The sequence below is a fragment of the Beta vulgaris genome, chromosome 1 (genome assembly GCF_026745355.1).
Source record: "Beta vulgaris subsp. vulgaris cultivar EL10 chromosome 1, EL10.2, whole genome shotgun sequence".
In the NCBI taxonomy this organism is placed as follows: domain Eukaryota; kingdom Viridiplantae; phylum Streptophyta; class Magnoliopsida; order Caryophyllales; family Amaranthaceae; genus Beta; species Beta vulgaris.
Window position 1 is genome coordinate 3,293,186 of NC_079202.1, and position 15,746 is coordinate 3,308,931.

The 15,746-nt window shown below is 32.9% G+C and overlaps 1 long non-coding RNA gene across 2 annotated transcripts; it reads right to left on the bottom strand.

The window, feature by feature from the left end:
• Positions 1-275: 275 nt before the first annotated feature.
• Positions 276-13,854, bottom strand: LOC125499063 (uncharacterized). Of its 2 annotated transcripts, none has more exons than XR_008969178.1 (4): positions 13,513-13,854; positions 11,294-11,507; positions 9,067-9,311; positions 276-797 (listed from the first exon to the last, which is right to left on the bottom strand). It is a non-coding gene; the product is annotated as an uncharacterized LOC125499063 (long non-coding RNA). The 2 variants fall into 2 exon arrangements; XR_008969168.1 differs by lacking the exon at positions 276-797 and adding an exon at positions 1,511-4,499.
• Between the last annotated feature and the right edge of the window lie 1,892 nt (positions 13,855-15,746).

Sequence of the window (15,746 nt, forward strand, 5' to 3'; positions counted from 1 at the left end):
CTATGAAATGGTAGCTGGAAGAAATCGAAGCATAGACTAGTAATTACAATGCAAAAACAGAAACCCAAAAAGAAAAAGAAGTTTGAGAGGATCAGATTATCTAACATGTTCCCTCTAGTTTTCCTTGTGAGGGTCTGCTAGTGGTGATACTAGAGTTCCTTCTTGGGAAGGGGTGTTTCGAGATCCTCTCGAAATAATCAAGCAATGATGAACACTGAATTTGAAGGCAATCATGAATCTTTTTCTCGGACTGATGAGAGGAAGATTGAAAAGGTTACACAAATTTCAGATGAGGTAGAAACGAAGCAGGGAATGAATGGAGAGAACGAGGGACAGCAAGAAGCAGTGGAATGGATTGAGCATGAATCGGAGCAAGAAACACAAACCTTCACTTGATTAATATACAAAGATGTTAATAAACACGATATATTACATACTCTAGCAGGGTATGAACTAGAGACTATTCGATTGTCAAACTACCCACACCAACATATAGAAATAAAAATTACAGAATAACTTTCCCCTCTAATTCTCTATACAAACACAAGAAACGTTTAAGCAAATTTTGCTTAATAATTTCTTGCCACAGAAACCTTCTAGCGTATCTTTGCAACTATTGAGCATACATAGACTCAGCAAACAAGCACCATAGAGTTTGCCATGAAGCGAAAACTTTATGCAAACCTGATCAGCTGTCTTGACTCTTGACTTCATCTGCAAATGACAGATTTGATCTATTTGGGTGAAATATGTGCAGGACTATACCCCAAACAAGTCATGATTATAGTTCTCTAGGCCTGAATCATATATTTACATAGAAAACATATTAAGAATAATTGACCACATTAGTTCATCTCAAAATTGTAGGCTAAGTTTACAAAACTTTCATTTATATATTACCTTCAATGATACCATTAAGAAAGATTTGTCAAAAAAAGTAAATTGGTCTGACAAAGATGCAATCTCCCACATTCAAAGTAAGCGCCTAAAAAACCATGAAACAATTGAATGCGACTGGAACATCATTTGGAATGCTCCAGGTCACCCCAAAATCAAACTCTCCCTTTGGCAAACCTGGTGGGAGAGGAACCCTACTAATGAAAATCTTTTCTTTAGAAAATGCGCACCCTCCCTAGAATGTAATACTTGCTTCCACCCAAAAGAAAATATGCTTCATATCCTCAAAGATTGCCCAAGAGCAAGTAGTGTGTGGAATAAGATAAATAGACCCACCCGAGTCAACAACCAACATCTACACCGATGGTTAGAGGAAAATCTCGCTCTAAGTGAAATCCGCCATGGAAAAATCCCTTGGAATGTCTTGTTCTCGTTTACCCTTTGGGAAATTTGGAAAACAAGAAACAAATGGATCTTCAAAAAACAAAAATGAAAATGAGGATGTTTTTTATAAAAAATTTAACTTGGTTTGCTCAAGAATGGTTCTTTGCCCAACCCAACACAAAAGCTCCCAAAAACCCAAAACCAAACCCACCCAAATGGCAAACCCCACCCCATGGTCTGATGAAAATCAATGTAGATGCTTCGTACTTGTCCTTGAATCTAGTTACAGGTATTAGAGGCTTATGCCAGTCAAACACGGGAAGATGGTTTAAAGGATTCATCGCAAAAACTTGTTGCAGGAACTCTAAAGCAGCCTAAAATTCAAGCTATACTCTCGGCCTCCAATGGGCACGAGACGAAGCTTGGAAGAACTAAATCATTGCCTCGGACTGCAGACAAGCAGTGAATGAGATCAATTCTAAAGAGGAAAGTGTTAGGTGTGATCAATGAGAGAACCGGATATCCCACTCCAAGGCACGGAAACTACGCTTTCCTATTAGTTTAATTTCGCCCCTCTAGGATCACCGGGTTACCACGAAATAACTATTGAGATACAATGGAGAGAACAATCCACTTTGATCTTCTAAGTGAATCAACAAGAACTTATGTTTTGTGTTTGTGAAGAACACTCAAGAGAAGTTCGCAAGGTTTCTCTTAAGCAAAGCAAAAAGATTAGAGAGTATAGAAAATTCCGATTTTTCTTCTAACCCTTTCCTCATAGGAATCACAAAGGTTTTACTTTCATAACCCCCCTTTTAATCACTGATTAAAGACCTTTAATCCACTGATTTAAGGACCTAAGTGTCATTAAAAGGTAAACGTACACATCACAACGGTTGAAAACCGTCAAGGCATCTTTTCACGTTCCAATCAAGGCAGAAGACAAGTCGCGACCCGCGACGCCTGTCGCGACTCGCGATGGCTCCCAGGTCGTGACCCGCGACGGGTGTCGCGACCCGTGACCAGCTTCTGTTTTCCCCTTGTTTTCAACGTGCTTTTGTCACTTTGTGTACTCTAATCTTTTGCATACTAGACCTCCTCCTCTTCTAGTATAGAATCATATGAGTATCAAACCCATTACCCTATAAATGTTCCAACAGAAATTAAAGACCAACTAACTAGAATCATAAAAAAATTGCAGGATATTCCTAGAGTAGGATGGAGGAACACTAGTGCATGAAAAGAGAGAAGCAAACGCCCCCACTACTACAAAAAGGGCAAAGATAACACGGCTAAATTAACTCTTATCTTAGCAACTGTTATGTAAAGTCTAAATTTAACATGTTGACATAAGAACTGTTATCTTACCTTGTATTGAAAATATATCAGTTAACACTTATCTTAATGTGTGTTATCTTTGCCATAGAATTATTATGTGGTGTTTTATTTTTTAAATTTTTTTTATGGAAACGTGGTGCTTCAATTTATTATTAATAATAAAAAAAATCTGTAAAAATAATTATATTCAAAATAACGGTTTACTTGCTAGAAATTAGGAACCAAATTACCCTTGCTAAACCCTTTTGCAATTTCCCTAAACAAGCACGACTGAACCAAGAATAACCACTCGCTCAACTCCGGTTTCAACCTTCGTTCCCGCCTTCACCTCTAGTTCTCACCTCCGGCACTCATCTTTGTTTCCCACCTCTGGTTCTCACCTCCGATTCTCACCTCCGGCTCTCATCTTTGGTTGATTCCAGCAAACTTCGTGGGATTCGCAAGTTCATTCAACCGAGCAAGTCGTTTTGGGAGAAACCGACAACAATAATCGCCATTGTTACCGGCAAATGAAGGTAATTCTTAATTTTCTATCCCTTTCTATTCCTAATACATAAAAAAATTTGATTTTCGTGGGTTAGTGTAGTGTTAATATTGTTAATTTTCTATCCCTTTGTTCAATTTTCGGTAATTTAATCAAATTTGGTAATTAAACTTCATTTTCTGCTGCTAGTGTAGTGTTACAATGATTTCATGAAGTGTTGGGTAATGTAAGTCTCTGTATGTAATCACACATCTCTATGAGCATATCAAACATTTATTTGTGAGAAAAAGTAATAGCAAGTTTTAAACATAATTCTGATTACTTCTATTAGTTTGTGAGGAGAAGAAATTTCATGAAGCTTTTGAGATTTGTTAATGCCGGATGAGGTCTTTTAATGGTGTATGAGATGGCGGCAGAGTGAGGAGAGCCAGGAGACACAGACTAAAGACATAATGCCAATAATGGGAATTTCAGATGACAAATAATAAAGTGTAGTTTGAAATTCTTGTATATGAATGGTGAATCAGTGTGTCTTGGATTTGGAATTTAGGTTTATGAACAAGTGAATGATTAAATTGGTCAAGTTTTCGAGTGCATAATTTTTCAAGGCATAAACCTAAATTAAAGATATAGCATTTACTGTTATTTTGAATTGAGGACAGCATTAATCTGAATACAGAGGCAGAATTTAGTGTTATTTTCAATTGAGGACAACATTAATCTTGGTATGGAGCTTTGGAGTTATCAGAACTCCATTTTTGTTTTCTCTTTTGTTTGTTTTCCTCACTTTTCATGCCATGTTAAAGACTGAGTTTTACATAGGGATGACTATTTTGTTTTATCTATAAATATTTCCTAATTTTTTGAATATCGAGTTGTATAACCAAGAATTAGTTTGAATTTCTAATGGGTTAGTTAATGCTCATGAAGAGAGCTAATTAATTTATTTAAAAAAATTGAATTGATGAGTTTAGAAATAATTTATCTTAAGAATATCTTCTGCGTTGCCGGAAACAGTTTTGTCTCTGACAATAGCAATTGCAGTCGTCGGTGCAGCGTCCACTGTTCTCGTAAAAAGAACCCAACAATCTGAGAAAAGGTATGTGCTAAATATTCTCATTTTTTGCAGTATATTTCCACCTTCCTGGAAGAATTTGTATTTGTAATAGGTTTAAGAGCAGTTTGAGTGAAGTAATGACAAAATGTTCTGTTACAATTTTACTAGGACTCTTTATGTCTTAGATTTCTGCTTCGTTTTGAGCGTCATGAAAGTAAATATGACCCCGTCCTTTGTCAATCCTAGAATCGCTCTCAGTTTCACTTGTCAGTACGTTAATGCTGACCATCCCAGCTTGATCATAATAATTGTTGTTATTAAGTATGTGTTCTCTTCACCCTAAAAAAAAGAAGTTTCAGAAAAATAAGCTGACATAAGTTTTAATAAGCTGACATAAGTTTAGACTAGTTTACATAAGTTCTAAAAAGCTATAACAATAAACTCTCCAATAGGAAGTTAGTTCAGATAATTCCAATATGTTTAATGACATTCAACAATATTCAAGTGAAGAGAATGCACCCTTAAACTGCATAATTGCTTGTGAATGTAGCAGTTAGTATTCGTATAACATATATGGCTGGATGTGTGTATTTAACATCTCAGATATCCATTATCAATCAATCAATACGACCTCTTGATACCTTTAATCTAAATTTGGCCACTCAGATATCCATTATGATTGTTAAAGTAGGTAAAGCTTTGATGATAATTAAGGATGATGGTTTAACTAAGACCCATAAGGGACTGAATTATTGGAGACAGGGTAGAGACTTTCTCTACCTCGATCCAGCGTACCCTATAAATTGACATTTACAAGGGGAGCCATAGCTTTGCAATAGTATAGAAAAACATAAGTTCGCAGGAGAGGAGTCCTTTTTGTCTCCAGCACTATGGGTGATGTGCATCTTTTTGTGTACTACTTTATTTAATTACTCTATTTCATCCATAACCCTTGTGCCTCATTCTGAAGTTAATTTTTATTCAACAAACAGGATGGTCAGAAGGCAGTAGAGGTTGCTGCTACAAGAGGGAATAGAGGTGTAGTTGAGATACTACCGCCCTTGACCACACCAGTTCCATCTGTTCCTGACTGGATTATAGATGGAATAATCAAATATGTGCAGTCTGAAACTCAAAAACAAGAGGTATCTCATTTATTTCTGATTAACTCTGCTCCTCCTGCGGAGGTTCAGGGCAAGGCTGTGTACATCATAATTCGTACCCAAGTCCATAGTTTTTTTTTCCGTACTATTAACCGGTGCAACTTTGTGATTTGGAATCGTCAAGCTAATTATATGCGTCTGAGTCTTTTTGTGCATGTGTACATGCTTGTGTTCAGAAACATTAGGATCTATGCAGCACACTTATTCTACAATTATTACCAAGAACAGTATAGATGATTCGCGAGAATATGTCTCTGCCGAAAGAAGATTAGCAGAAAGCCTCATATCTTCCACCTCTATTTAGAATAAACATGCCACGCAAACCCCTCAACTCAGAAGCCTCATATCTTCCACCTCACTGAATTTCTGTGGGGAAATCTCAGAAACATGTAGGTTCCTCAAATTTTTGTTAGATATAAAGTTTGTTTGCCGAGTAGCTCTTACTCTTTTAGTTTTAGATGAACTGGCAGACTGGCAGTTTCACTTTTAATGTAATTTGGTGCAACTTTTAAAGGGTTCAATTAGGTGCTGAAGACTTTAGGCCTGGCTATGTAGGTTTTTGAATACGAAAGTTCAGACATCTTATTATACCCTTACTGAGTTTAGCTGAACTCATTTATAGGAATTGATGAGACCTAACTTATAACTATCTGATGGAAAGAGGAAGTGGAGGACCTTTGCAAGAATAGGGTCTGACTATGTACAAGTGTAGTGTGTTCCTTCTTAAAATTATAACAGTCAATCTGCATGTGGATTTTCCTCTTTAACACTCCTCACTGGACTTTAGGTCCATTAGACTTCAATATGGATTTTGGTTGTATGAAATCAACCAACAATTCAAAAGGGTCCAAATATATGCAAAAACAGACTCATTTAAAAATACTTGATAAAAGTATGGTCTTTTGTGTGAAAGAAAAAAAAAAAAGAGCCTATTTACCCCTTGAATGATCACCATAGAATTATTTACTGCCTGTGAAGAGTAGCAATCATCACATTTTGTTATAGTAGCTCTTTGGAAAAGAAATGCAAGCTTGTTTTCAATATGTTATAGTAGGTACTTGCAGGCAGAATTTCCTTAATTAATTTATTCTTTGTTTAATGCTTATCACATTTCCCTTGAATGGAAAAATATTTCAATGGACAGTTTTTTCTGATGAAGGTTCTTCTGCATATTATCTACCACATTTTGGGAGGAAGCTAATTATATAGGTTCAACTCATAAATCATGAGTTGACATTTAGTGAGCGGAAGCTAGATTTTAATGTGAAATTGTCAATTAGTCATACATTGAAGGTTTATGGTGCAAATTCTATTGTTATACTTGTTGATTCACCGAAATCAAAATGAGGTGGAAAATCTGCATTTAGATTGTCACTTTTACTATTTGTCACAGAGACATGCATTTCATAGTTTCTGCTGGCTAGTGAGATCACTTGTTTGTATATAGGTTCAACTCATCAACCATGAGTTGACATTTAGCATACATGTTACTAATTTTTCTCAGCTGCCATTCACACATTAATTTGGAATCAATCACTAACGCATACATAATCAAGAAAACAGTTGGTGTCTAGTGTCCACCATACAGTGTGACTGCATAAATAAATTAGTATATGTAAACCTTTGTGTGTATTAATTTATTCTTTGTTTAATGGTTATCACATTTCCCCTTGAATTACCAGTTACCACTGGTGCAGTAACACCAAGAATTCAGCCTCCACCAAACTAAATGGATGAAAAGACTCAAGTAAATGCAACAGTTGATATTATGTGTGTCGCTACATGTTTGAGACAGTACAGTTGAGACGACTAGTTATTCCTGATAAGGTACTTGAACATTAGTTATAATTTGGCTTTTAAAAATTTCTATATGATTACGAATCTTTCATACTATAGATTTGTATCTATATTATATTAGAGAGATAAGGCTAAGAGTATTTTGGATAAATTGGTTGCGAATACTTGATTATTATTTTATATCTGAATGATCTTACTACTAACTATGATAAATTAATTTGTACATGATTAATTATAAAGTTTAATTATTTTTCAAGTTTTTATATATGAATAATTATTTTGTAGTTAACTTTATCGTAGTACTATCAAGGCATTGGTCCAACATATTCTCAGGAGAAAATTGATGAACTCAGAGAGTTGTGGATTACATATGTCGGAGATCAACACGAAGCACAAATGATGAATGAGTTCTAACTTTTCGCCTAATTTTTTTTTTTTTTGACCTTAATCCACTTTTGGACATACATTATATTTTTGGATTTGGATATTGATATCATGTGGATGTGGCTATATATATAGAATAGATTTGATCTTGTTATGATTTAGATTATTATTAATATGTATATATAGTAGTTTTTTTTAGAAGTTTAGATTTATGATTATTAGTTGAATTATTTTGTAATATAAAGAATTTTGGAAGTTTGGAATATCAATTTAATTTATTAGTTGTAAGATCTTATGGGTTGAGTATTAATTATACAACAGATACATGTATTGTACCATCAATGTCTGCGTGCTGCCTACCGTCAATAATATATGCGCGTGAAATAATAATTTGATTATTTTTAAAAAAATATCATAGATAACAGTTATAGGTAATATATGTTATATATATTATAGGAAAACATAACAGCTATTCAAGATAAGTGTTAAATTTTCCTTCTTTCAATTTGTCATATAAATAGCAAACATAACACTTATTTACAAAATGTGTTATCTAGTGGCATAACCTACATTATAAATAACTGTTATGTTTTCTCTGGCAAACATAACACTTTGATCAGGTGTTATGTTTACTTTACATTACATTGACTTGGATAACACCTCAAAACTGTTATGTAAAGTCTTATTTAACAGTTATCTTTGCCCTTTTTTGTAGTAGTGATGAATAGTATAATGTTGTTTTAGTCATGAAAGTAAGTTTAATTTGGAAAAAAGTTAGTTGAAAAGTGCATACCCTAATTAAATCAACAACAGAGTTAATTCAATTGTAATAAATGAGGATGTCATAATTCCACAAGGATTTTATAGGCCACCATGTCATTTGACATGTGACTTCGTTTTGTTTGTATTTGGATTATAAGATTGTTATTAATTTATGTATCTGTTTTTGTAAGTGCAAGTCGTCATTATCTCTGATACCAAAAATTCTCATGAAATATTCTGAAAACACATAAATTTTAAGAAATTAATATTCAAGAGAAACCTCATCTATAAAGAACCATATATGATATATCAGTAACTCACGTCTTAAAACCTTAAATTACCTTTATTTTCTTTCCAATATGAAGTATAATATCTCTGCAGAACTCCAAATTAATCAACTAATAATAGTACTTTATAATCACCATATATATATATTTATAATTTACATCCAAGCTATATACTTGATTCATTGTTACGTACACCTTTTACACATATGCATATTTCCATTTTCGATATTCAATCCTCATTATTTCATGTAGCTAGTTTTTATGCTTTCTTTTAATTTTTTTTTTCCTTTAATTCGTCTTAATTAAGATAAGTGCACAGTGTTCACTAATTACATTATTCTAATACCTACCACATGAAACCACCCAATTAACTAGCTTATATTAATTGGTTATTAAAGTCTTGTACTAGTAGGTGTTGTTGAAGACCTAAAATCAAATCTCGTTTATATCATTCGTCCTTATGATTCTCTCTACACTAAAAAGAAAAAACTGAATCCTAATAAAATGAATTACCTGGACCCAGGAATATAAACTGACTGCAAGGATTGAACAGTAATTGAAATGTGTTCTCTTAAAAGTTGAAAAACCCTCTTTCCTCCTTCAAAACTACTTCCAAATGCTGCCCTAGATATTGCATCTGCTGAAAGATTGTGTAGATATGACCACATTTCTAGTTCTTCACTTCCTGTTTTCGATGTCATCTTCTCCCATTCTTGAATCATCTCATTACAACTCGCATGAAATGCTGGCACCATATGCTATACATAAAAAGTGATCGATTACATGCAAAAATAAAATTGTAACAAAAATTGCAGTTTTATGATATACTTCCTCCGCTTAAAAATAATTACACTATTTGTATCGTATATTTCTTAAATTAGTATATTAAATTAGCTATTTGTATCGCCATACAAAAAAGCTATTCGTATGATTTATCAAGTTTTTTTTTTGACAAGGAAAAAATATTAGGTTGTCCTTTTCGCAAGAGGAATACCTAATACTTGGGATGATTTATCAAGTAGCTATTGACCTATTATATAGCGTTAAGAATAGAAAGAAAGAGATGGCTAATCACCTCAAATAAGGGACCTACGTGACTACGTGTGGGTTGAGGGGTAGGGGGGCCAGAAGGGGAGAGCTTTAAGAGGTGTAAGTAAATTGGGATGGCTGTAATTTTTGGAGAAAATTAGGTCATATTAATTTTTAAGATTTATTGATGGAAACAAAACTATTATTTTCGTCCCAAAATATAATTCATGTTTATTTTTGCATAGTTTTTATACTTCTCTTTTTTCTATTTTATCACATAGAAGCGTAGAAGAGAAAAGTGAAAAAGAAAAAGATATACATAGTTTGCCAAATAGAAGCGTAGAATGTAAAGAAAAAGTGAAAAAAGATGCGTAAAACGCAAATAAAAAGTAAAAAAGGTAGAAGCGTATAAGAGAAAAGTGAAAAGGATAGAGAGACGAAGAGTAAAATTAAGATAACGATGCATATATATTTTCCAGGTCAAAAAGAGATATACATTAATAAGGTGGATAAACCTAACTTATAAAGAAAAAAGTAATTTTTTTTTTCTTAAAAACCCCATTAAATTACAAAAACTATAAATTAAACATAAAGAGGTTTGATGCACCTAAGGAAAATTTAGGAGGGGAAATAATTCATTTGGGAGAGAACTTTGGAAGGGAACCAACTTAAGTGACTTTCATTTTCATACACAATATTGATTATCATAAAAAAAACTACAATAATATCAATTTTTTTCAAGTGTTAAAAATATTAATCCTTTAATCCGACTTTTAATTATCAATTGAATTACATTATTAAGTTGTAAAAGTAACATTTCTAAAGTTTTTTTCAACTTTCTAAACTTACTCTATTTTTTCTAAATTAATCTGAAAATATGTAAAAGTAAGCTAAAAATAATGTACCCTAATGCATGATAAATACACTAAGAATGATTTGCCACACACTCCCCTTAACAAAGATCTAACAATTATTAGCAATGATATTGTAATCAAATGCGATAATGAGCCGAGTTGTCTCCTAAACAATTACTAAAGCTTGACTTAAAATATTTATGAGTTGCGCGAAGCTAGCTAAATTCGACTTGAAAGACTAGACTTGTGAATAGACTCGACATATACTATAAACTATTTTCGGTTTACATATTACAAGATTAGATGTGTAAATAATAAAAATCTACATAATACTTGTGAAAATCTTTAATTATATATGTATCATAAAAACTTAATCATAAGAATCTTAAAATTTTAAAAGGCTGATTTTTATTTGGTTACAATCCCGGAACTCAAGTTGTGTTTTAAACGGAAAATAATTAGTCTACCCACCGGGTAATATACCCACCACTAATAGAAATTAAATAGAGAGTAATGGTGAATGATGATAGTGGAATCCAACTCACATGATTAATAATATTTTAATGCTTCTATTAGTAGTGCGTGGGTAGGTTACGCACCGGGTAGATGTAACAATGTCCGTTTTAAACTCAACTAGTCTTGAATATTTGAGCTTGAAAAGCTTGAGATTTTACTGAAGGTAAGTTAAACAAGCAAGGCCAAACAATCCCAAGTTCTAGCTCAGCTCAACTCATTATTAACCCTAATTAATGATCTAATGGCATATAAATCTCATTTAAATTTACCAGAATTAGACGTTGTGTCCCTTATAACTCAAACTAAATTGTACTTAATTCATAAGTTAAAGACTGATCAACCTTTAGTTTCTCCATATGGAAGGCAGGGTTAAGCAGCTTTCTTTCTTGTGCCCATTTCTGGCCTTCCAGCCTTACTAAGCCATTTGTAAGCCTCTTCAAAAGTGGAGTTGCTGTCTTCTGAAAATCATAAATCTTCAACAGATTTCTCTTATTTCTTCTGGTTTTGTTATGATCACTGTTGGTGTTGGTCCATTCCAAAAGTACGATTTTTCTCCTGATCATGTCAAAAATACTTTCACTTAATTATTAGTAACGAACATTGCTACATCTACATGGTAGGTAATCTACCCACTATTAATAGACTAATTATTATCACTTACCATTACTCTTTATTAGTGGTGGGTATATTACTCAGTGAGTAGACTAATTATTTTCCTTATCTTATTGTACTCTATAATCATTGCAATTGTGGCGCCCTATATGGTATACACCCCAAAACACAATACTCTAACCTTTTTGAGTAATTAAGCTAATTAGTATTAGAAACTTTGTGTCTTTGTTTGTCTCATTTGTGTTTTTTTTTTTTTTTTGGGTTTTTTCTATGTTATGCTTTCGTGTTGGTTGATTTTTTATGTTTTACTCGATCTTTTGAAAGTTTTTCATTAGTATTTCTCAATTTACAAAAGTTAGTTTAGAATACCTATTTTTACCGTTATCTCATTGTTACTATTTACAATTTTGGTTGTTTTAGAAGCTAATCATAAAATTCACAAGATAATATTTTCACATTTATTTGTTTGAAAAATCATGTGAGTAGTAGAAATCAAAGAAGTACTTATATTATGATGCAGACATATTTCCAACCTTATAGGCAGTCTCAATCTTCAATAGACTTTAGGTATTGATGTATTATTGTTAGTTGCAAACTTGTAACCTAGGAAAGTGAGATCAATAGATGATACTTTTTTCCAGTTTATTAGGATGCGAATATTTACACTTTCACTTTAGCAAATAAATAATTATGAGTTTTAATATCTTAAATATACAATTATAATAAATTACCAAATGTTAATATTTTGAAAACACACATTAAAACTAATCCAAAATGTATTATTTAATTATAATATTAAATTTATATATTAGTAAAAGTAATTAGTATGGTCAAAGTTATATATGAAGCCAATATGTAGTAATATGGTTAAAGTACGTCATTTTTATTTCAGGATAAAAGTCACTTTAGGTCTTATTTAGTAATTAACAATTTGTTAATTCGATTGACTTGTTTGAATAATTTGTGTTAAATAGTTAGCATTATAATACTGTTATAAGTATATTCTTGGTAAAATGAATTACTAAATGTTTAACACATGTGAAATGATCAATCTTTCAGTTTTAGTCCAATTTTTTTGCCAAAAGATGCTCCATTCACCACAAAAGTTAGATTTTGACCAAATTACTGGAAAGTTATTTACCAAAAGTTGACTGGATAACCACATTCAACAAAAATACATTTTTCAAAACATTATAAACAAGATTTTTTTGCTGCTCATTTTTGCATTACAACTATGCTCTAATATGATTTGATCATATAAAATATTACTCCCTCTGTATTTTTTTGTTCTTCCTATACTTTAGATGTTCGTGTTTGCCAATGTAATTCTTTGACCTTAAACATCTTTTATTACATATTAGTAAAAATAATAACGATTAGATATCAATAAAGTTTTATGAGACGAATTAAACAAGATCTGGACAGGCCACATGATCATATTTTTTTTTCTTTAATATTGAAAAGAGTTCAGAAGATTCTTTTTACTTGTAAATGGTGTTAAGATTCCAAGTAGGTAAAACAAAAAAAAATACAAAGAGAGTACTACCTAGTTAACTTTTAATCTATAAATTAATTAGTTGTACTAATCCCTACAACTCCTATGACCCTAGCACATTAGAACCAACAAAAATTCAAGACTATCCCCAAAACATTTAACAACTAGCTCCCATCCTAGGTAAAAGCGGAGTAGGCCGGTCTAGATGTATAAATTTTTACGTTAAACACAGAAATTAAAACTCATTACTTCTTTTGTCTTATGTTAATTTACTTTTCAATATTCACAAACTCAAACCATACCATTTCACCAATATATATATAATATGGGTGATATGTTTATTAAAATTATTTTGTCTCGTGTATATTTTCAAATAAGGTCGCACCTCACAATAAACCTAAAGAAGAAACAAGTTGTTATAATATTTAAAGACAAGTTAGTAATAAAACATACCATAGTTCTCCATTGTTTGATGATGAAATGGGAAGATTCGAGGGGTTAATGATTTGAAAAGTGCTCCATAGGCTTAGAAGTGGTTTCTTTCACCATTTGAGCTATTTTTTTGGTGTCACCAAACAATACCTTATAAGGTTGCCCTCGAAATCCTTGTTTTGTAAGGCATCTTTCTAGTATTTTTGGCTTCAACCAAATCCAATTTAATGCTTTCCACATCCATGCTATTGTAAAAATACAGACTAAAGAAGTTGCAACGTTGATCAAAGTTACCTCCATTATTATTCTACTATAATTTTTTTGTGTTTGATTATTAGAGAGAGAAGAGAAGAGTTGTTTGGATTAAACAAAACACCAGAAAGAATTAGTATTTATAAGCCTAGTGCTCTGACTTTGAGGCCAATATATGGTGCATGAATATTGGACGTTGAATACTATAAGTCTTTTCTTGAGGATTGGATATCTTAATTCTTAATGAAGTGGCCCCCCATCCTAATTTTACGAATTGATCAAGTAACTATAGTCATGAGTCATGACCATGACATGTACATTATTTAACTATAGTCATATTATATTAAGGAAAATTATTCCTCCATATTATTTTTTCTTGTAACATTTTATGGAAACGTGGCACAAGAATTTATTAAGAGATCGTGAGATATATAGAAATAGATAAAGAGAAGAATTTATAGATGTTATTTAATGTTAAGAGAGAGCTTAAAGACAGAATATAGAAATAAGAAAGCTTAAAACTGTAGAATATATTGTAAAAATGTCAATGTTAAGTTGTGTAAATGATATATGACTTATTTCGGAAATGAAAAACTCAAATAATAGAGATATATTATATAGAAAATCTGTGGAGAACCACTTCCTTTTCTAGTTGTGGATCATGAAGGATATATATCAAGCTTGGATTCAATTAAAGTTTTGAACAAGGCTCGTCCTCATTATGAATTTCTAATAGGATACTAGAATAAGGTCAATTAATATATAGCTATAAAGGTCTAAAGAAAAGTATATAGTTGATTTGGGGTGTGTAATAATAATTGTAGTCGTTTACAAGTCGAATCGACTACGTACCTCAAGTATGAAAGAAGTAAATTTATCTACTATTTAACTAAACCTTGTTTTGCTTCTTTTAATCGACTTGTAACATTGCGCGGGTGCTTGACACCATTTGGGTAGCCTCGAAAAGTCTGTAAACATCCCATTTGTTCATTTCTCGTAAAACCTGAAATTGCCTCGAAATAAACGTAAAGGCATCCATATATTCGTTCCAAGCTAACTGAATCCTTTCCAATGACATCCGATGGCCCTAGGAGGCATCCCGTGGCGTTCGGAGCTCGGACCCCGGAAAGTCCGAAAGTGTGTATTATAAGCTTCAATTTTGGCTGTTTTTGGAACATTTTTGGACTTCTCCGGGCCTGGTCATATTTTTTCCCGAAACGTTCCTAGGAAAGCTGACGTGACTTATTATACCATTACGCGGGTGCTTGGCACCATTTGTATTGCCTCAAAAGCCTCTAAACACCCCATTTGTTCATTTCTCGCAAAACCTGAAATTGGCTCGAAATGAACGTAAAGGCATCCATATATTCGTTCCTAGCCAACTAAATCCTTTCGAATGACCTCCAATAGCCCTAGGAGGCATCCTATGGTGTTCTAATCTCGAGCCACGGGAAAGTCCGAAAAAGTGTATTATAACCTTGAAATTTGGCTGTTTTTGCGACATTTTTAGACTTTTCTGGGCTTGGTCATATTTTTCCCTGAAACGTTCCTAGGAAAGTCGATGTGATTCATAACGTTGCGCCGGTGCTTGGTACCATTTCTACTACCTCGAAAAGCCTCTAGATACCCCATTTGTTCATTTCTCGTAAAACCTGGAATTACCTCGAAATGAACGTAAAGGCATCCATATATTCGTTTTAAGCCAATTGAATCATTTTCAATGACCTTCGATGGTCCTAGGAGGCATCCCATTACGTTCGGAGCTCGGGCCCTGGAAAAGTCCGAAATCGTGTATTATAACCTTCAATTTTGGCTGTTTTTGGGACATTTTTGGACTTCTCCAGGCCTATTCATATTTTCTCCCTAAACGTTCCAGGCAAAGCCGACGTGACTTGTAACATTGGACGGGTGCTTGGCACCATTTGTATTGCCTCGAAAAGCCTATAAACACCCATTTGTTCATTTCTCGTAAAACGTGAAATTGCCTCAAAATGAACGTAAAG